A 25,541-nucleotide genomic window follows, 5' to 3' on the forward strand; every position below is an offset into this window, starting at 1 on the left:
GTTAAGTCAAGAGTCAAATGAAAGATCGGCCAAGGTGTCCCAATCGGGATCTTCTTACTAACATCTTAAGTGGAGGGCCTACCCAAGATGTTATGGTGAGAGCTTGACTTATATTATCCAGAAGTGTGGGTCAGCTCTACAAGCCAAGATGTTAGCAAGCCTGTGTATGATGTTACAGTGTCGTAACTAAAGTCTTGTGGGCCCCGGTGCAACCTTTTGCCCGGGCCACCTTATATCATCCCTACAGTGAATTCTTTATAGTGATGGTTACGGGTGCTAAGGAGTTTAATGAATCTTAATGTTGTTCGGGTAATCTGTGCATCTCCTTGGCTTATGGGCAAGATGGAAGCTGCAATCTCAATACTCGAGGGTTATGGGCCCGCTAAGGCTCCTGGGACCCGGTGAAACTGTAACCTCTCAAGTTACACCACTGGATGAGAGTCTGCACAAGATGTTATGTTGAGAGACTACACATGAGTCGATGGTGAAGGTCTAATCATGCGATTGAGACAGTCTAGGTCAACTTTCCAAGCCAACCTTATGAAGATGTTAAGATGAACCTACCCAAGAGGTCACGTGAGAGACTGCCCAAAATGCTATTGCACAGTCTTTTTAAATGTTATGTTGAGAGACTGCCCAATGGATGATGTTACCCTGACAAAAATGTTACAATGAAGGTTTACCCAAGACGTTATAGGGAGAGCCTGCTGAAGATGCTATGGTGAGAACCTGCACAAGATGTCATATTGTAGACCTAGCCAAGATTATGATGAGAGTCTGACCAAAGTGTTATGGTGAGAATCTACCCAAGAGATTATACTGAAATCCCAAAATGTATCGTGAGACTCTTCACCTTGATGTTTTGGTGAAATCCTGTCCAAGATGTCAGAGGAACGTCAGAGGAACCTCTGGTCCAAGCTGGTAGAGGGAATCTAGAAAAGCCTTTGGACACCATATTATTGTGAAAACATGAAGAAATCCGAGCCAGGTTGTTGTAGGGCGAAGGCGATTTCTTGCTCTTTGCCACCTGTTGTCGATCTTGACTCTGATATTGATACCTCCATTCTTGTACTTGGCTCTGCTCTCAATATCAGTTGACATCTCCTTCTGTTGATGCTTCTGTTTATTTTCTTAGGCATCTTGTAGCTGTCACTTATCTGAGACATCTCTGACAGAAGTGTCTTGTATTGCAGTGTACGCTATATATACCTCTCTATAAGTGTTTCAAATGAGAAAGAACAGGAAATTCCTTGTTCTTCTTGCCTCGAGCAGGTTATAGAGAATTGGAAAAACATGGCTGCTTTCTTCCTATCACAATGTCATACCTTTCCAATGATTAAGTGTGGTCTCATTTATGTTAAAGGGATTAAGCTGCAATACCACTTACAACCTATGGTCTGGTGTGGCGCTGTTCCTGAAATAAAGTAGACATGTTGATTTTACTCCTAAACCTCTTAAAATTACTCTGTACCTAATCTACTGCTCCATAGAGGGTCAACGCTCCAGATCTTACAAAGACACAAGATTCTAATTTTAGAAGAATTTTAGTAACTATTTATTTATTCGATTTAAGACTAATTTGGGACTAAAATTCCCTCCACCAATGTGAGGACTAACATTGAGTATTGGGGATGCAGAATATTGAATAAGCAAACTTCAAGTTTCTGACTTTGATCTCTTTTCACAGAGTGTCCAGATATTAAATATACAAGGAGGTTGAAGCTGCCAAATGTGGAGATGAAGGAAATATATGCACAGAAAGAAAAGGTCTTGCTTGATAAGAACGCCAAGGATCTTCACAGCTGTGACCAAGGCTGATGGATGTGTTGTCAAAGCTCCGAGCACAGGGGTAAGTGAGCTGTGTGATAGAATCTGGAGGAAGATCAGACTAAATGGACTGAGGAACATTGATACATTGTTACCTGCACCAGAGGAGATTGGATTAAACTGTATAGGATTCCTTTAAATCCTTTCTTACCAGGACTATGAGTGATCCACGGGGACCTTCTGTCCCAAACTAAGTGCTGGGGTAGTTCTATCGACCACTAATAGCTATTCACATGAATTTGTGTTAACAACCCGTAATGAGGATGACACTACAGGGAGCTGACCCCGAGGTAAGAGAGTAAGTGTCAGACCCCTGATAAGTCATTACAGAGAGAACCGAGAATAATTTACATGAACGGTCATTTATAAACTGAAAAAAACACAGGCAGGAAACAAAGATTATAAGAACCAAGATCTAAGTGTGAGTCCTGGGGATAATAAGCAACACAAGTAATCTAATACATATCGACATTACTGAACCAACACCATAGACATATGGCCATATAATAAATCCAGGCAGAAACAACACCAAAATACCAATATCAATCAAGTCATTGCAGAGCCGGATAACCAACATAAATATAACTGCTATAATACTGCTCCTATGTACAAGAATATAACTACTATAATACTACTCCTATGTACAAGAATATAACTACTATAATACTCCCTCCTATGTACAAGAATATAACTACTATAATACTACTCCTATGTACAAGAATATAACTACTATAATACTGCCCCTATGTACAAGAATATAACTACTATAATACTACTCCTATGTACAAGAATATAACTACTATAATACTACTCCTATGTACAAGCATATAACTACTATAATACTACTCCTATGTACAAGAATATAACTACTATAATACTACTCCTATGTACAAGAATATAACTACTATAATACTACCTCCTATATACAAGAATATAATTACTATAATACTGCTCCTATGTACAAGAATATAATTACTATAATACTGCTCCTATGTATAAGAATATAACTACTATAATACTGCTCCTATGTACAAGAATATAACTACTATAATACTGCTCCTATGTACAAGAGTATAACTACTATAATACTACCCCCTATGTACAAGAATATAACTACTATAATACTGCTCCTATGTACAAGAATATAACTACTATAATACTGCTCCTATGTACAAGAGTATAACTACTATAATACTACTCCTATGTACAAGAATATAACTACTATAATACTGCTCCTATGTACAAGAATATAACTACTATAATACTACTCCTATGTACAAGAATATAACTACTATAATACTGCTCCTATGTACAAGAATATAACTACTATAATACTGCTCCTATGTACAAGAATATAACTACTATAATACTACTCCTATGTACAAGAATATATCTACTATAATACTACCTCCTATGTACAGTAATATAACTACTATAATACTACTCCTATGTACAAGAATATAACTACTATAATACTACTCCTATGTACAAGAATATAACTACTATAATACTGCTCCTATGTACAAGAGTATAACTAATATAATACTACCTACTATGTACAAGAATATAACTACTATAATACTGCCTCCTATGTACAAGAATATATCTACTATAATACTGCTCCTGTGTACAAGAATATAACTACTATAATACTATTCCTATGTACAAGAATATATCTACTATAATACTACCTCCTATGTACAGTAATATAACTACTATAATACTACTCCTATGTACAAGAATATAACTACTATAATACTACTCCTATGTACAAGAATATAACTACTATAATACTACTCCTATGTACAAGAATATAACTACTATAATACTGCTCCTATGTACAAGAGTATAACTAATATAATACTACCTACTATGTACAAGAATATAACTACTATAATACTGCCTCCTATGTACAAGAATATATCTACTATAATACTGCTCCTATGTACAAGAATATAACTACTATAATACTACTCCTATGTACAAGAATATATCTACTATAATACTACCTCCTATGTACAAGAATATAACTACTATAATACTACTCCTATGTACAAGAATATAACTAATATAATACTACCTACTATGTACAAGAATATAACTACTATAATACTACTCCTATGTACAAGAATATAACTACTATAATACTGCTCCTATGTACAAGAATATAACTACTATAATACTGCTCCTATGTACAAGAGTATAACTACTATAATACTACTCCTATGTACAAGAATATAACTACTATAATACTGCTCCTATGTACAAGAATATAACTACTATAATACTACTCCTATGTACAAGAATATAACTACTATAATACTACTCCTATGTACAAGAATATATCTACTATAATACTACCTCCTATGTACAAGAATATATCTACTATAATACTACCTCCTATGTACAAGAATATAACTACTATAATACTACTCCTATGTACAAGAATATATCTACTATAATACTACCTCCTATGTACAGTAATATAACTACTATAATACTACTCCTATGTACAAGAATATAACTACTATAATACTACTCCTATGTACAAGAATATAACTACTATAATACTACTCCTATGTACAAGAATATAACTACTATAATACTGCTCCTATGTACAAGAGTATAACTACTATAATACTACCCCCTATGTACAAGAATATAACTACTATAATACTGCTCCTATGTACAAGAATATAACTACTATAATACTGCTCCTATGTACAAGAGTATAACTACTATAATACTACTCCTATGTACAAGAATATAACTACTATAATACTGCTCCTATGTACAAGAATATAACTACTATAATACTACTCCTATGTACAAGAATATAACTACTATAATACTACTCCTATGTACAAGAATATATCTACTATAATACTACCTCCTATGTACAGTAATATAACTACTATAATACTACCTCCTATGTACAAGAATATATCTTCTATAATACTACCTCCTATGTACAAGAATATAACTACTACAATACTACTCCTATGTACAAGAATATAACTACTATAATACTGCTCCTATGTACAAGAATATAACTATTATAATACTGCTCCTATGTACAAGAATATAACTACTATAATACTACTCCTATGAACAAGAATATAACTACTATAATACTACTCCTATGTACAAGAATATAACTACTATATACTGCCTCCTATATACAAGAATATAACTACTGTAATACTACTCCTATGTACAAGAATATAACTACTATAATACTACTCCTATGTACAAGAATATAACTACTATAATACTACCTCCTATGTACAAGAATATAACTACTATAATACTACTCCTATGAACAAGAATATAACTACTATAATACTGCTCCTATGTACAAGAATATAACTACTATAATACTACCTCCTATGTACAAGAATATAACTACTATAATACTACCTCCTATGTACAAGAATATAACTACTATAATACTACTCCTATGTACAAGAATATAACTACTATAATACTACCTCCTATGTACAAGAATATAACTACTATAATACTACTCCTATGTACAAGAATATAACTACTATAATACTACCTCCTATGTACAAGAATATAACTACTATAATACTACCTCCTATGTACAAGAATATAACTACTATGATACTACCTCCTATGTACAAGAATATAACTACTATAATATTACTCCTATGTACAAGAATATAACTACTATAATACTGCTCCTATGTACAAGAATATAACTACTATAATACTACTCCTATGTACAAGAATATATCTACTATAATACTACCTCCTATGTACAGTAATATAACTACTATAATACTACTCCTATGTACAAGAATATAACTACTATAATACTACTCCTATGTACAAGAATATAACTACTATAATACTACTCCTATGTACAAGAATATAACTACTATAATACTGCTCCTATGTACAAGAGTATAACTACTATAATACTACCCCCTATGTACAAGAATATAACTACTATAATACTGCTCCTATGTACAAGAATATAACTACTGTAATACTGCTCCTATGTACAAGAGTATAACTACTATAATACTACTCCTATGTACAAGAATATAACTACTATAATACTGCTCCTATGTACAAGAATATAACTACTATAATACTACTCCTATGTACAAGAATATAACTACTATAATACTACTCCTATGTACAAGAATATATCTACTATAATACTACCTCCTATGTACAGTAATATAACTACTATAATACTACCTCCTATGTACAAGAATATATCTTCTATAATACTACCTCCTATGTACAAGAATATAACTACTACAATACTACTCCTATGTACAAGAATATAACTACTATAATACTGCTCCTATGTACAAGAATATAACTATTATAATACTGCTCCTATGTACAAGAATATAACTACTATAATACTACTCCTATGAACAAGAATATAACTACTATAATACTACTCCTATGTACAAGAATATAACTACTATATACTGCCTCCTATATACAAGAATATAACTACTGTAATACTACTCCTATGTACAAGAATATAACTACTATAATACTACTCCTATGTACAAGAATATAACTACTATAATACTACATCCTATGTACAAGAATATAACTACTATAATACTACTCCTATGAACAAGAATATAACTACTATAATACTGCTCCTATGTACAAGAATATAACTACTATAATACTACCTCCTATGTACAAGAATATAACTACTATAATACTACCTCCTATGTACAAGAATATAACTACTATAATACTACTCCTATGTACAAGAATATAACTACTATAATACTACCTCCTATGTACAAGAATATAACTACTATAATACTACTCCTATGTACAAGAATATAACTACTATAATACTACCTCCTATGTACAAGAATATAACTACTATAATACTACTCCTATGAACAAGAATATAACTACTATAATACTGCTCCTATGTACAAGAATATAACTACTATAATACTACCTCCTATGTACAAGAATATAACTACTATGATACTACCTCCTATGTACAAGAATATAACTACTATAATATTACTCCTATGTACAAGAATATAACTACTATAATACTGATCCTATGTACAAGAATATAACTACTATAATATTACTCCTATGTACAAGAATATAACTACTATAATACTGCTCCTATGTACAAGAATATAACTACTATAATATTACTCCTATGTACAAGAATATAACTACTATAATACTGATCCTATGTACAAGAATATAACTACTATAATACTACCTCCTATGTACAAGAATATAACTACTATAATACTACTCCTATGTACAAGAATATAACTAATATAATACTACCTACTATGTACAAGAATATAACTACTATAATACTACCTCCTATGTACAAGAATATAACTACTATAATACTACTCCTATGAACAAGAATATAACTACTATAATACTGCTCCTATGTACAAGAATATAACTACTATAATACTACCTCCTATGTACAAGAATATAACTACTATGATACTACTCCTATGTACAAGAATATAACTACTATAATACTGATCCTATGTACAAGAATATAACTACTATAATACTACCTCCTATGTACAAGAATATAACTACTATAATATTACTCCTATGTACAAGAATATAACTACTATAATACTGATCCTATGTACAAGAATATAACTACTATAATATTACTCCTATGTACAAGAATATAACTACTATAATACTGCTCCTATGTACAAGAATATAACTACTATAATATTACTCCTATGTACAAGAATATAACTACTATAATACTGATCCTATGTACAAGAATATAACTACTATAATACTACCTCCTATGTACAAGAATATAACTACTATAATACTACCTCCTATGTACAAGAATATAACTACTATAATACTACCTCCTATGTACAAGAATATAACTACTATAATACTACTCCTATGTACAAGAATATAACTACTATAATACTGCTCCTATGTACAAGACTATAACTACTATAATACTCCTCCTATGTACAAGAATATAACTACTATAATACTACCTCCTATGTACAAGAATATATCTACTACCTTATACTGTGAGGAGTGATCACTATGGGACATTATAATGTGGTGTTATTCTGTGATTGAGCCATTAAAAGGAGCATTTCACCCTGTGAGGACTATGAATGCGTATGCTTTTTCGAATGTGGGCCCAAGCCAAAAGCTTGCTATGGGGCCCAGTCTTTGCTGTTTCAGGAATAGAATGTGCTGATCTTTTGGAAGACTAAGAGTTACATAGTAGAAGGAGGACGGTTTATGGCAGCAGCACAGAGTATTTCAGGAGGTTACACTCTAAGAGTTACATAGTAGAAGGAGCTGTGTCTATGTCAGCAGCACAGAGTATTTATTGCCTCTCCAGTATAATATCTCCGGAACATTCCGGCAGCGATCACGGTGAGGCTACAGAACCACCTTGGAGTTAGTGGAGAGATCCCTATTACAATCCCTAGTTATATATTCCATTTCATCGTGGCGGGGTTAACAGTGGACTCATCAATTATGGATGAAGCCCCAAATGAATCCGCACCTTCCATGGATTATTCATCGTCGCCGCAGCCTCTCTGGTTCGGGTGCATGTTCTGGGGTGAGGAGCTGGCCTGTCATTGTGTTCATTAGATTTTAGGAATAATTGCACCAGACTTAATAATTACCATCCGCTATTATATGTGAGCCGAGCGGCCGCGCCAGTCCCCGTCCGTTATTACACCAGCTGCCAGTCTACAATCCCCAGAGGAGCCGCCGCCGCCGCGTACATGATCACATGACCTCAAGACGCTTCATTATAAAACTGCATTATATGCAAAGTATCCGATAACTGCAGGAAAACTGGAAATAACAGAAGATAAAGGGATGATAAGAAATATATCTCCTATCTATCTATCTATCTATCTATCTATCTATCTTCTATCTATCTATCTATCTATCTATCTATCTCCTATCTATCTATCTATCTATCTATCTATCTTCTATCTATCTATCTATCTATCTATCTATCTATCTATCTCCTATCTATCTATCTATCTATCTATCTATCTATCTATCTATCTCCTATCTATCTATCTATCTATCTATCTATCTCCTATCTATCTATCTATCTATCTATCTATCTATCTATCTCCTATCTATCTATCTATCTATCTATCTATCTATCTATCTCCTATCTATCTATCTATCTATCTATCTCCTATCTATCTATCTATCTATCTATCTATCTATCTATCTATCTCCTATCTATCTATCTATCTATCTATCTATCTATCTATCTCCTATCTATCTATCTATCTATCTATCTATCTATCTATCTATCTATCTATCTATCATCTATCTATCTATCTATCTCCTATCTATCTATCTATCTATCTCCTATCTATCTATCTATCTATCTATCTATCTATCTATCTATCTATCTCCGAGTCCTATCTATCTATCTATCTATCTATCTATCTCCTATCTATCTATCTATCTATCTATCTATCTATCTCCTATCTATCTATCTATCTATCTATCTATCTATCTATCTATCTCCTATCTATCTATCTATCTATCTATCTATCTATCTATCTATCTCCTATCTATCTATCTATCTATCTATCTATCTATCTATCTATCTATCTATCTCCGAGTCCTATCTATCTATCTATCTATCTATCTATCTATCTATCTATCTATCTATCTCCTATCTATCTATCTATCTATCTATCTATCTATCTATCTATCTCCTATCTATCTATCTATCTATCTCCTATCTATCTATCTATCTATCTATCTATCTCCTATCTATCTATCTATCTATCTATCTATCTCCTATCTATCTATCTATCTATCTATCTATCTATCTCCTATCTATCTATCTCCTATCTATCTATCTATCTATCTATCTATCTATCTATCTACCTCCTATCTATCTATCTATCTATCTATCTATCTATCTATCTCCTATCTATCTATCTATCTATCTATCTATCTATCTATCATCTATCTATCTATCTATCTATCTATCTATCTATCTATCGCCTATCTATTTATCTATCTATCTATCTATCTATCTATCTATCTATCTCCTATCTATCTATCTATCTATCTATCTATCTATCTCCTATCTATCTATCCATCTATCTATCTATCTATCTATCTATCTGTCTATCTCCTATCTATCTATCTATCTATCTATCTATCTATCTATCTATCTATAATAATAATAATAATACATTTTATTTATATAATAATACATTTTATTTATATAGCGCCAACATATTCCGCAGCGCTGTACAATTTATAGGGTTCAGATACAGACATACATAACAAAGAACGTCATTTCACACAATGGGACTGAGGGCCCTGCTCAAAAGAGCTTACAATCTATGAGGTAGAGAGGGTGACACAAGAGGTAGCAGGGGCGGCATTGCTTATACAGTGTTCAGACAATTTTGTGCATTAGGAATTGTGATAGGCTTGTCTGAAAAGATGCGTCTTTAGTTTGCGTTTGAAACTGTAGAAGTTGGGAGTTAATCTGATTGTCCGGGGTAGAGCATTCCAGAGAAGTGGTGCAGCTCGGGAGAAGTCTTGTATACGAGCATGGGAGGTTCTGATAATAGAGGATGTAAGTGTTAGGTCATTGAGTGAGCGGAGAGCACGGGTTGGGCGGTAGACAGAGATGAGGGAAGAAATGTAGGGAGGTGCGGCATTATGGAGAGCCTTGTGGATGAGAGTAATAACTTTATATTTTATTCTATAATGAATAGGCAGCCAATGTAGCGACTGGCACAGACCAGCATCTATCTATCTATCTATCTATCTATCTATCTATCTATCTATCTATCTATCTATCTATCTATCTGTTGAACCATAACATGTATGATACAGTCTGTTAAGCTGGTGATCTGGCCAGTTGTCATGTGATTGGTGGGATCTGCTGGATCTCCTCGCTGATCTCATTGCTCTTTCTCTCTTGAGGCTGAGCGCAGGTTCGTTCAGGGTGTCGGCCTGTAGGTATCCGCAGATGAATTATACTCCTTGTCCTTGTATGATCAATGACTAAAGTGTTAATTACCGATCTCCGCCATGTTCCACGCGCCACCATCAGGGGACCAAACTAAATTAACCCCTTGCTGGACACATTGGCATTGCAGGCACTGGGGGTCGGTGTAACATGCGGCGTCTGCGTCACTCACGGGGTTAATGAGACAATTTCATGCACACCTGGGTTTTCCGTTCGCTTTTGCCGAAGATCAGAGGTTAATATTTTATTTTCACAGCTTGAAGTGGAGCTTTGACATCACAATTAATCTGCGTCCCGCGTTTTTTTTTGCCAACACTGACCTTGCTAAGGGACGAGGTGAAATCTCCGAGGTTTTGGGACGCCTTCAGATATTTTCAATTTGCGTTGGCTGCGTAATTATATAAAACCCAGTTCTGGAATCTTTCATTTTCATTAACGGCGGACAAGTGTAATCAATCCTCAGCGACATCACCGACCGGAAACCGCGTCTGCCTCACCCCATGGCTGCTATTAGCACAACTTCACAGGATATTACTCTGTTATCTATCTATCTATCTATCTATCTATCTATCATCTATCTATCTATCTATCTATCTATCTATCTATCTATCTCCTATCTATCTATCTATCTATCTATCTATCTATCTATCTATCTATCTCCTATCTATCTATCTATCTATCTATCTATCTATCTCCTATCTATCTATCTATCTATCTCCTATCTATATCTATCTATCTATCTATCTATCTATCTATCTATCTATCTATCTATCTATCTCCTATCTATCTATCTATCTATCTATCATCTATCTATCTATCTATCTCCTATCTATCTATCTATCTATCTATCTCCTATCTATCTATCTCCTATCTATCTATCTCCTATCTATCTATCTATCTATCTATCTATCTATCTATCTATCTATCTATCTCCTATCTATCTATCTATCTATCTATCTCCTATCTATCTATCTCCTATCTATCTATCTATCTATCTATCTATCTATCTATCTATCTCCTATCTATCTATCTATCTATCTATCTATCTATCTATCTATCTATCTCCTATCTATCTATCTATCTATCTATCTATCTATCTATCTATCTCCTATCTATATCTATCTATCTATCTATCTATCTATCTATCTATCTATCTATCTATCTATCTCCTATCTATCTATCTATCTCCTATCTATCTATCTATCTATCTATCTATCTATCTATCTATATATCTATCTCCTATCTATCTATCTATCTATCTATCTATCTATCTCCTATCTATCTATCTATCTATCTATCTATCTCCTATCTATCTATCTATCTATCTATCTATCTCCTATCTATCTATCTATCTATCTATCTATCTATCTATCTATCTCATCTATCTATCTATCTATCTATCTATCTATCTATCTATCTATCTATCTCCTATCTATCTATCTATCTATCTATCTCCTATCTATCTATCTATCTATCTATCTATCTATCTATCTCATCTATCTATCTATCTATCTATCTATCTATCTATCTATCTATCTCCTATCTATCTATCTATCTATCTATCTATCTGTCTGTCTGTCTGTCTGTCTGTCTGTCTGTCTGTCTATCTATCTATCTATCTATGACTTTTGACTTGAGAAAGGTTCCTGTGATTACCAAAACGTTGCCTTGGATTGAAATGTCAACCCTGAAGGTGTGTTAGTTGCACTGTTGGGTAGATCCATCTACTGCATCTATGCCACACCAGGGTGAACCTATTTCTATCTTCTCCATTCTGACATCAACCCTATGGAATCTGTTGCAGAACAAAAAATGTAAATAAGTGCAGTACATATTTCCACCAATAGGTGTCACTGGATAGCATTGTTCTACAAGAGCCTGAACACATGAGTTTTGCGCTGCTGGTTTTCATGGAGATGTTTTTTTTTTTCTGAACAGCACTTCTTGTGGTAAGGAGAGGTATTGCAAGTAAGATAAACAATGGCCTCCAAGTAAAATATTTGCAACACAAGTGATACAAAATGCCATAAATATTCTGTATAAGTTGAGACAGAGGATAGATATGGATATGAGATCCTGGATAGACAGGGCTGACATTCTGATTTGGACGCAGTGACGGTCCATTGGTGCAGTGTCGGGTGCCCTGACTGATAGGGTTTATCTCCCTGCCATTGGCTGACGCTAATGATCTGTTTTCCCAGATGTTGCACAAGGGAAACAAAAGGATTTTTGTGTTTTCTCGGCTCAGTTGTTGTGAGAAGAGCAGATGTTCGTCCAGCTGGTTTCGTTTCGGCTGTCTCTGACGTTCCAGGAACAATATCTTAAAGCGATTAATTGATAGTAAATAACGGCCCAATGAAAGGATACTTAGTGTACAAGGAAGTTTAGAAGACAATCTGTTCCTCTAAGAAGCTCCCGGAATGCACAGTGTACCCAGGACTACATGCAAAATACAGACAGGCGAGGCCATGAGCAGGAACAGGGGTAAAGTGCCTAGACGATATCCAGCCCAAAATGATGCAGGACATCTTCTATCCTGCTTCCTGACATCCTCCATCCTTCCCCAGAACATCCTTTACCTTGCCCTAGGACCTCCTCCATCCTGCCCCAGAACATCCACCATCCTGCCCCAGGACATCTTCCATACTGACCCAGGGCATCCTCCATCCTTCCCCAGAAAATCCTTTACCTTGCCCTAGGACCTCCTCCATCCTGCCCCAGGACATGCTCCATCCTGCCCCAGGACATCCTCCATCCTGCCCAAGAACATCCTCCATCCTGCCCCAGGTCCTCCTCCATCCTGCCCCAGAACATCCTCCATCCTGCCTCCTGACATCCTCCATCCTGCCCCAGAACATCCTCCATCCTTCCCCAGGACATCCTCCATCCTTCCCCAGGACATCCTCCATCCTGCCCCTGGACATCCTCCATCCTGCCTCCTGACATCCTCCATCCTGCCCCCAGGACATCCTCCATCCTGCCCCAGAACAACCTCCATCCTGCCCCAGGCCCTCCTCCACCCTGCCCCAGGACATCCTCCATCCTGCCCCAGGACATTCTCCATCCTGCCCAAGAACATCCTCCATCCTGCCTCCTGACATCCTCCATCCTGCCCCCAGGACATCCTCCATCCTTCACCAGGACATCCTCCATCCTGCCCCAGGACATCCTCCATCCTTCACCAGGACATGCTCCATCCTGCCTCCTGACATCCTCCATTCTGCCCCAGAACATCCTCCATCCTGCCTCCTGACATTCTCCATCCTGCCCCCAGGACATCCTCCATCCTTCCCCAGGACATGCTCCATCCTGCCCCCAGGACATGCTCCATCCTACCCCCAGGACATCCTCCATCCTGCCCCTACCATGACCTAGAATCACATCAAAGCACCTGCTCTGATATTTGTTTAGATACATTTGGTTGATCCATTTCTTGTTAAATAGAATCTTCCAGCTTACTCGAAAAACTTTAACAGGCTGTTATTCACAACACAACCACTAGGGGCTGCATATAGACACATATAGGATGCACAGCTATTGGCAGGGTAATACCAAATCATATTGTTTTGAAAAGCTGGTTATCTTGATTCAAGAAGAAAGAACCCAGCGAGATTTATATGGCGAATGTTCACAGGGTTCACCTACAAGTCAAGGTCAGAGGCCCAGGGCAGATGCATAAAAATACAAAATAGCTTCTTCACCTCCTAGTGACACCGACATCCCCCATGTGACCACTGAGGCCCAATCACAAGTCTCAGTGATAACCCAGGGCCACTGACATCACCCAGGAGTCTGGAAGATGCCCAGGTAAGATCACCTGATGCTGGTAGTGAGCCCGGGAGGGTGAAGGATGGAGAGCATGACTATTTTTTACACTTTTCTGCCCCTCCCCTCGACCTCCGCTTATTATAATGACTAGTGGGTAGCAAACCCCAAAAGTCTTGTGCCAACTCTTAGTGAAGCCGTTTCATTCCGAGCTGTTTCTCTCCTACTCCTGACACTTGTGTACTTATGACATAAATAAGCGCTACATTATTACATTATTACATCATTGTTGCGGCACTATTATGGCACTATGTGGTGTTATAATTAGAGATGAGCGAACACTAAAATGTTCGAGGTTCGAAATTCGATTCGAACAGCCGCTCACTGTTCGAGTGTTCGAATGGGTTTCGAACCCCATTATAGTCTATGGGGAACATAAACTCGTTAAGGGGGAAACCCAAATCCGTGTCTGGAGGGTCACCAAGTCCACTATGACACCCCAGGAAATGATACCAACACCCTGGAATGACACTGGGACAGCAGGGGAAGCATGTCTGGGGGCATAAAAGTCACTTTATTTCATGGAAATCCCTGTCAGTTTGCGATTTTCGCAAGCTAACTTTTCCCCATAGAAATGCATTGGCCAGTGCTGATTGGCCAGAGTACGGAACTCGACCAATCAGCGCTGGCTCTGCTGGAGGAGGCGGAGTCTAAGATCGCTCCACACCAGTCTCCATTCAGGTCCGACCTTAGACTCCGCCTCCTCCGGCAGAGCCAGCGCTGATTGGCCGAAGGCTGGCCAATGCATTCCTATGCGAATGCAGACTTAGCAGTGCTGAGTCAGTTTTGCTCAACTACACATCTGATGCACACTCGGCACTGCTACATCAGATGTAGCAATCTGATGTAGCAGAGCCGAGGGTGCACTAGAACCCCTGTGCAAACTCAGTTCACGCTAATAGAATGCATTGGCCAGCGCTGATTGGCCAATGCATTCTATTAGCCCGATGAAGTAGAGCTGAATGTGTGTGCTAAGCACACACATTCAGCACTGCTTCATCAAGCCAATACAATGCATTAGCCAGTGCTGATTGGCCAGAGTACGGAATTCGGCCAATCAGCGCTGGCTCTGCTGGAGGAGGCGGAGTCTAAGGTCGGACCTGAATGGAGACTGGTGTGGAGCGATCTTAGACTCCGCCTCCTCCAGCAGAGCCAGCGCTGATTGGCCGAATTCCGTACTCTGGCCAATCAGCACTGGCTAATGCATTGTATTGGCGTGATGAAGCAGTGCTGAATGTGTGTGCTTAGCACACACATTCAGCTCTACTTCATCGGGCTAATAGAATGCATTGGCCAGCGCTGATTGGCCGAATTCCGTACTCTGGCCAATCAGTGCTGGCCAATGCATTCTATTAGCTTGATGAAGCAGAGTGTGCACAAGGGTTCAAGCGCACCCTCGGCTCTGATGTAGCAGAGCCGAGGCTGCACAAGGGTTCAAGCGCACCCTCGGCTCTGATGTAGGAGAGCCGAGGGTGCACTTGAACCCTTGTGCAGCCTCGGCTCTGCTACATCAGAGCCGAGGGTGCGCTTGAACCCTTGTGCACACTCTGCTTCATCAAGCTAATAGAATGCATTGGCCAGCGCTGATTGGCCAATGTATTCTATTAGCCTGATGAAGTAGAGCTGAATGTGTGTGCTAAGCACACACATTCAGCTCTACTTCATCGGGCTAATAGAATGCATTGGCCAGCGCTGATTGGCCAGAGTACGGAACTCGACCAATCAGCGCTGGCTCTGCTGGAGGAGGCGGAGTCTAAGATCGCTCCACACCAGTCTCCATTCAGGTCCGACCTTAGACTCCGCCTCCTCCAGCAGAGCCAGCGCTGATTGGCCGAATTCCGTACTCTGGCCAATCAGCACTGGCTAATGCATTGTATTGGCGTGATGAAGCAGTGCTGAATGTGTGTGCTTAGCACACACATTCAGCTCTACTTCATCGGGCTAATAGAATGCATTGGCCAATCAGCGCTGGCCAATGCATTCTATTAGCGTGAACTGAGTTTGCACAGGGGTTCTAGTGCACCCTCGGTTCTGCTACATCAGATTGCTACATCTGATGTAGCAGTGCCGAGTGTGCATCAGATGTGTAGTTGAGCAAAACTGACTCAGCACTGCTAAGTCTCTGCATTCGCATAGGAATGCATTGGCCAGCCTTCGGCCAATCAGCGCTGGCTCTGCCGGAGGAGGCGGAGTCTAAGGTCGGACCTGAATGGAGACTGGTGTGGAGCGATCTTAGACTCCGCCTCCTCCAGCAGAGCCAGCGCTGATTGGTCGAGTTCCGTACTCTGGCCAATCAGCGCTGGCCAATGCATTCTATTAGCCCGATGAAGTAGAGCTGAATGTGTGTGCTTAGCACACACATTCAGCTCTACTTCATCAGGCTAATAGAATACATTGGCCAATCAGCGCTGGCCAATGCATTCTATTAGCTTGATGAAGCAGAGTGTGCACAAGGGTTCAAGCGCACCCTCGGCTCTGATGTAGCAGAGCTGAGGGTGCACAAGGGTTCAAGTGCACCCTCGGCTCTCCTACATCAGAGCCGAGGGTGCGCTTGAACCCTTGTGCAGCCTCGGCTCTGCTACATCAGAGCCGAGGGTGCGCTTGAACCCTTGTGCACACTCTGCTTCATCAAGCTAATAGAATGCATTGGCCAGCACTGATTGGCCAGAGTACGGAATTCGGCCAATCAGCGCTGGCCAATGCATCCCTATGGGAAAAAGTTTATCTCACAAAAATCACAATTACACACCCGATAGAGCCCCAAAAAGTTATTTTTAATAACATTCCCCCCTAAATAAAGGTTATCCCTAGCTATCCCTGCCTGTACAGCTATCCCTGTCTCATAGTCACAAAGTTCACATTCTCATATGACCCGGATTTGAAATCCACTATTCGTCTAAAATGGAGGTCACCTGATTTCGGCAGCCAATGACTTTTTCCAATTTTTTTCAATGCCCCCAGTGTCGTAGTTCCTGTCCCACCTCCCCTGCGCTGTTATTGGTGCAAAAAAGGCGCCAGGGAAGGTGGGAGGGGAATCGAATTTTGGCGCACTTTACCACGTGGTGTTCGATTCGATTCGAACATGGCGAACACCCTGATATCCGATCGAACATGTGTTCGATAGAACACTGTTCGCTCATCTCTAGTTATAATGTATCCATGGTTCAGGGAACATTATAGCAGTATTATTATTCTTCATGCCCTTAAAGAGCACTGGCCCCACTTTGGTTTACCTTGGGCTCCCCAGTTCGTGTTCTGGCCCTTCTTTCTAGTCCTAGACATCATCACCAGTCCACTAGTAAAGTGAATAGAGAATGGAGGGCCCAATTGCAAACTCGTGGCCCCTTTTTGTGCTGACTTGCCCCCCCACATGCCCTCCGATCAGGGCTCGTCTCTCCTCTTTTGTAGACATATATCTATACACACTGACTGGTTCTTTAGCTGAGCTATTGTGCGGGCGCCGAGGATTTGCCAGCTATACCGCTCCCGGGTAGGAGTCTTAGTCCAGGTTTAGCGCTTTCCCTTTAAATCCGCCATCCACTGTTCTGTCTGATCTGACATCGCTCCTGTGTACCGATTCCATTTAGCTAAGGCAGGAATTTGGGATTAATACAATCTTATCGTCATTATGGGAGTCTGAAACGTGAATTGTCAGGGCAAGATTAACTTAATCCTAAAATTTTAATAAGACCTGCGCTTCCACGGGGCTGCTCCACATTAATTTCTTTGTGTCTCGCTATCTCCCTCAGATGTCCCCGCTAGTAAATTGTCAGACATTCACTTTGAACTCCGGAGCAGACATCACATCTTTTATGCCCGCTGTAATGTTAGGAGCTATTTTTATACCGTAACTACTATCCGGTGCCCACATCGGGGCATCACAGACTCGGCTGCAGATTTGCTGCAGAAATTCCATCTCACCTTCCATTTGAAGAAAATTGTTTTAAGACGATTTACTGAAGTTTTCAGACGCGGCTTGTAAATGGTGGATGGCGGTGGGGGGCGGTGGGGGGCAGATGGGGGGCGGGTGGGGGTTAGGCGGGCACCCGCAAAATGTTCTGTTGGGTCACCAGCTTTCCAAAAATGACCATTGCACAAAATCCTCCCCATGTCCAATATAGACCTTGGCTTACTTATATATTAAGGGTGGGATTTCTTAAAGGGAATGTGTCACCAGAAAATGAACAATTTTTTTTTTAGTTTTCAGGTTAACCATATTGTATAAGGATTTTTCATGATATTTTGTAAAATGTTCCATGTCAATATATATATATATATATATATATATATATATATATATGTAAAATTACACCATACCATTTATACTCTGACCACTAAGCCTATCAATAGCCTGATAATTGCCAATTCTGTAGTCGTTTTCTTTGTATCCGTTACCTCATTTACATGACAGATTACAATAGAAGATAACACCAGTATAGACACTGGACCACACCGTGAATCTCATTGGACCCTGGGGGATGCCATGGCTTAATCTAATGATGAACTTTGGACCTTCTAACCCCATATAGTACCAATAATCCTCCTACTAATCCTTGATATTTTTTCTCAACCCTGGCAAGAGAAGCGTAAAAGACCAAAAAGTTGTGATTCCCATTTTTGGTAGCTGTCCATGACATTATCTCTTGGCTCGTGGCTAGTCCCTGGTGGACTAGTGGTCCTTTAATTCTGTGCAAAAGTTTTAGGAAGTTGTGGATACAATGCTGAAGAGTAAGAAGCTTTCAGAGATAGAAGGGTTAATCATTTATTTAAGTCCAATTAACAAAATGAAGTGAACGAAGAAAAGAGAAATGTGAATCCCATCAATATTTGGTGTGACCTTTGCCCTTTTCTCGGTCCTTGCAGACAGTATTTGGGCAGGAAGGTTGTTTCCGCCCCCATCTTGGAGGTCTAAGCCCAGATCTTCTGTGGATGTTACTTGCTGCAATTCGTCTGTCTCTTCATGGAACCCAAGACAGATTGGATGGTGATGAGATCAGGGCTATATCTGCGGGGGCCGGACCATCACTTCCAGGACTCCTCCTCCAAAGGGCAAAGGTCACACCAAATATTGATGGGATTTACATTTCTCTTTTCTTCATTCATTTCATTTTCTGAATTGGCAAAAAGAAACTTAATTCTATTTGTTTCCTTCCCCATGCCTAAAACTTTTACACAGGTCTGTATATGAAATAATTGTTGGTGTGATTAAGCCTGTGGATTGTTTAATGTCTGGTTTATGCCCAGTAGGATACAGTGCGGGCCCTGGGGGGCCAGTGGTGATTCGGGCTCCAGTCTGATCTTTTTGTGTCATGTTTCTGTAGAGTTTTTGTTCCTGATACTTTGTTGTTTGTTCCTGATACTTTGTAGCCATCTGAAATATTCATAATAATCATGTCCTGATGGGCCAGTGGTCAGTTCTGTGCTCAGTGTCAGGACACCATGGCAGAGATTTATTACTCAGGGCTTGGGATATATTCTTCCCTGGTGATTCTTCTATTTTGTGATTCATTCTGAGCCGAGGACTTGACAGTCAAGCGCAATATTCTGTGCGCAGGTCCTGGTGGTCCAGTGGAATGTGCCGTATTCCAGCAGTCCAGTACTCAGTGACTCAGTGGTATTTTATGTGTCCACTTCATGGTGGCCAAGTTACCCCAGTACTTTATTCTGTGACCAATGAAGTAGGATCTTGTCCCTGGTGAGATAGAGGTGAGATCTGTACTGATATTCTGTAACCCTGTCACTGCAGATACAAAAGTTTCATCTCCTGACTACACCTGACTACAGAAAACAATGCCTGTCTACACCTGACTACGGAAAACAATACCTGACTACACCTGACTACACCTGACTACTCTGCAAGCCAAACTTTCTTACTACTTTTCCTTTCCTTCTTCCCATTAGAACCAATTTTCTGTAATGCTGAGAAGTTAGAGCAGAAATGAAGCTTAATTAATGAAGTGTATGTGAAGTGGAGGCCTGGGAGACGTGTGACCCCCGCTGTGTGCACAGAGACCAGAAACACGTCTCTGCTACTTATCATGGAATTACATATGTGAGACACAACTTAACTATTTCGTTACTGCTTATCCTATCAGTCTATTATAGGCAGCCAATTATAGCGCCAAGCGCTGGAGGATCTGGATATAACGGAGAAGGATTGGCCAGATTGTAGCAATAAACATAGGAAATCCATAAAACGAGACATTATATGTGAGAATGGATACAATGTGTATGTCACATGATATGTACATAGGACACGTGATTATCTTATCTTATATGCACATAGGACACATGATAGATGGCACCGTCATATTAATATGACCTAAGATGGTAATGAGAGGTCAGGTCACTGCCCCCTACAAGTTCAGGACACCCCTGTGCTGCTATATGGGCTCACGGCTCGTATCACTGTGATATCCTCAGTCTGTGTCCTCACAATGGCCGCCGTCCATCTCCTCCCTTATATTAGGACACTATTTGTTCTGCAACAGGTCACTTACACAAGGTCTGAAATACTCTGTGCTGCTGGTGATCCTGCTCCTTCCACTATGTAACTAGGGATGGGTGATGAACCAGATCCATTACAAGATTTCCAAAAGATTCATGTTTGGACAAATCCAAAGGGGTACAAATGAGAGAAATCCATCAAAGATGATCATTGCATTCAGGGATCTCTTCCACCATCATGCACTGAGCACATATATGGCGGCATCATCAGAGCGTCATTCCCATGTGACATGATGGATGGCCAGCTAACCTATTGACCTTTAGCAACATCAAAACACTCCTGAAATCCTCTGTTCTGCTGGGACACTCCTCTATTCACTGCAGATGTATTATTTGTAGTTAGAGCTCAGAATATTGGTGAGATGAATAGCGTCCTGGAGACAGTCCCTGGAACATCTGGATTCTGACTGATCGCTCGTCCTAAATCAGGTTGTCACATTCTAAGAATTGTCTAAAAATATTGTTATGTCACATAAGCTGCAAAAACGGAAACGTCGAGCAATAAATCTGCCAAAAGTGGCGAACCCGGGCAGGACTGGAGTATAAACATCACCAACCAAGCGAGGGGCAACTCAAGTAAGACCTCATCTTGTCTTTGCCAGGACAGTGAGAAGAGACTATTAAAATAAATTAGCTGTCAGGACGGTAATAAAAGCGTTCACGAAATTCATTTGCGTTACTTCCAGTTCTCACCGAGCCTGAAGTTCTGCGCGATAAAGCAATTTAAATGTCCTTGACCAAAGTAATTGTTAAATTGCAGAAGGTGTGAATCCTAGAAGATGGATCCTCCCTCCACTCCTCATCTCAGCGTCAGGACTGCACATGGAGGATTGTGAGGCCAACTGGGGAGTGAATGGGTAAAGACCCAAAGATAAAGAGGTGCAAGAGTGGTCAGCGAGTGGTTAGTACTAGTGCCTTGTAGTGCTGGAGTCCTGGGTTCAAATCCAGCCAAAGACAACATCTGTGTTAAGTAACTCAGGATAGTGACTGCAGTGACTGCACCAGCAGAATAGTGAGCGCAGCTCTGGAGTATAATACAGGATAAGTAATGTAATGTATGTACACAGTGACTGCACCAGCAGAATAGTGAGCGCAGCTCTGGAGTATAATACAGGATAAGCAATGTAATGTATGTACACAGTGACTGCACCAGCAGAATAGTGAGCGCAGCTCTGAAGTATAATACAGGATAAGTAATGTAATGTATGTACACAGTGACTGTACCAGCAGAATAGTGAGCGCAGCTCTGGAGTATAATACAGGATAAGTAATGTAATGTATGTACACAGTGACTGCACCAGCAGAATAGTGAGTTCAGCTCTGGAGTATAATACAGGATAAGCAATGTAATGTATGTACACAGTGACTGCACCAGCAGAATAGTGAGCGCAGCTCTGGAGTATAATACAGGATAAGTAATGTAATGTATGTACACAGTGACTGTACCAGCAGAATAGTGAGCGCAGCTCTGGAGTATAATACAGGATAAGTAATGTAATGTATGTACACAGTGACTGTACCAGCAGAATAGTGAGCGCAGCTCTAGAGTATAATACAGGATAAGTAATGTAATGTATGTACACAGTGACTGTACCAGGAGAATAGTGAGCGCAGCTCTGGAGTATAATACAGGATAAGTAATGTAATGTATGTACGCAGTGACTGCACCAGCAGAATAGTGAGCGCAGCTCTGGAGTATAATACAGGATAAGTAATGTAATGTATGTACACAGTGACTGCACCAGCAGAATAGTGAGCGCAGCTCTGGAGTATAATACAGGATAAGTAATGTAATGTATGTACGCAGTGACTGCACCAGCAGAATAGTGAGCGCAGCTCTGGAGTATAATACAGGATAAGTAATGTAATGTATGTACGCAGTGACTGCACCAGCAGAATAGTGAGCGCAGCTCTGGAGTATAATACAGGATAAGTAATGTATGTACACAGTGACTGTACCAGCAGAATAGTGAGCGCAGCTCTAGAGTATAATACAGGATAAGTAATGTAATGTATGTACACAGTGACTGTACCAGGAGAATAGTGAGCGCAGCTCTGGAGTATAATACAGGATAAGTAATGTAATGTATGTACACAGTGACTGCACCAGCAGAATAGTGAGCGCAGCTCTGGAGTATAATACAGGATAATTAATGTAATGTATGTACGCAGTGACTGCACCAGCAGAATAGTGAGCGCAGCTCTGGAGTATAATACAGGATAAGTAATGTATGTACACAGTGACTGTACCAGCAGAATAGTGAGCGCAGCTCTAGAGTATAATACAGGATAAGTAATGTAATGTATGTACACAGTGACTGTACCAGGAGAATAGTGAGCGCAGCTCTGGAGTATAATACAGGATAAGTAATGTAATGTATGTACACAGTGACTGCACCAGCAGAATAGTGAGCGCAGCTCTGGGGTATAATACAGGATAAGTAATGTAATGTATGTACACAGTGACTGCACCAGCAGAATAGTGAGCGCAGCTCTGGAGTATTATACAGGATAAGTAATGTAATGTATGTACACAGTGACTGCACCAGCAGAATAGTGAGCGCAGCTCTGGAGTATAATACAGGATAAGTAATGTAATGTATGTACACAGTGACTGCACCAGCAGAATAGTGAGCGCAGCTCTGGAGTATAATACAGGATAAGTAATGTAATGTATGTACGCAGTGACTGCACCAGCAGAATAGTGAGCGCAGCTCTGGAGTATAATACAGGATAAGTAATGTATGTACACAGTGACTGTACCAGCAGAATAGTGAGCGCAGCTCTGGGGTATAATACAGGATAAGTAATGTAATGTATGTACACAGTGACTGCACCAGCAGAATAGTGAGCGCAGCTCTGGAGTATTATACAGGATAAGTAATGTAATGTATGTACACAGTGACTGTACCAGCAGAATAGTGAGCGCAGCTCTGGAGTATAATACAGGATAAGTAATGTAATGTATGTACACAGTGACTGTACCAGCAGAATAGTGAGCGCAGCTCTGGAGTATAATACAGGATAAGTAATGTATGTACACAGTGACTGTACCAGCAGAATAGTGAGCGCAGCTCTGGGGTATAATACAGGATAAGTAATGTAATGTATGTACACAGTGACTGTACCAGCAGAATAGTGAGCGCAGCTCTGGAGTGTAATACAGGATAAGTAATGTAATGTATGTACACAGTGACTGCACCAGCAGAATAGTGAGCACAGCTCTGGAGTATAATACAGGATAAGTAATGTAATGTATGTACACAGTGATTATACCAGCAGAATAGTGAGCGCAGCTCTGGAGTATAATACAGGATAAGTAATGTAATGTATGTACACAGTGATTATACCAGCAGAATAGTGAGTACAGCTCTGGAGTATAATACAGGATGTAACTCAGGATCAGTAATGTATATCACAGTTTTATGTAGATGAGGTTTTATATATGTACAGTTACGATTCGCTCATTATTTACAGGGCACTGAGAAGTTCATTTATATATAATGTGGTTGAAGTAAATGTGAATGGTTCCTTAGAGGTCTTCTTAAAGTTCTCACTGTCTCGTCCTCTACAATATTTATTGCTTGTGTCCAGTCATGCACCAGATTTCGGTGTAATTTATTTATATGGTGATGTGGCTTTCATGGTGGAAATATTCCAGATGTTGTGTCTGGCCTCGTCCCTTACATCATTCTCATGTCTCCATCTCCATGACACCGCACATGATTCTATTCTGTCAGCCGCAAAGATTGCAAAACCCTTTTTGGAAGTCGCAGTCATTTGGCGGAAGCTCCTTTTGCATTTAAATGGCCCGATATCTACAGATGAAGCTTCATGTGAAACCTAATGCCGTAGATGTGAGCGGCTCTGCGCAGTCTCCTGGTGTTTGGGCTCTACAGAACATCCCATTCACAGACAGACGTTACAACTCTGTATCACCTGACGCAACATTGTAACAAAATGCTTCTTGGGATGAGAGAATTGACTTGTAACAAGCCGGGTTCATTGCAAGTTTTTGAAAAATTTGGATTTCACCTGATCCCAAGACTTATTAAACTCTCCACTCCAGACCCCAGAGATAATAATCCGAGGCTCCCGGGGATATAATACATAGTAATTCTCACCTTCCTTCACATCTCCAGTCACTGCAATTAGTGTCCAGTCTCCTTTCCTAATTTCTCCTGGCCCCTGGGTGACATTGCAGGCCATTGCATGTTGTCGAGGAGGTTGAAGTCACCCAGGAGGACAGAAGTTGATGGGATAGAAGACCTGACAATACAGTAGAGTCCTATAGAGGTGAATATGAAGTATTTATTACTTTACGCACATTCCCAGGACCTCAGATTAT

The sequence above is a fragment of the Leptodactylus fuscus genome, chromosome 8 (assembly GCF_031893055.1).
Source record: "Leptodactylus fuscus isolate aLepFus1 chromosome 8, aLepFus1.hap2, whole genome shotgun sequence".
NCBI lineage: Eukaryota > Metazoa > Chordata > Amphibia > Anura > Leptodactylidae > Leptodactylus > Leptodactylus fuscus.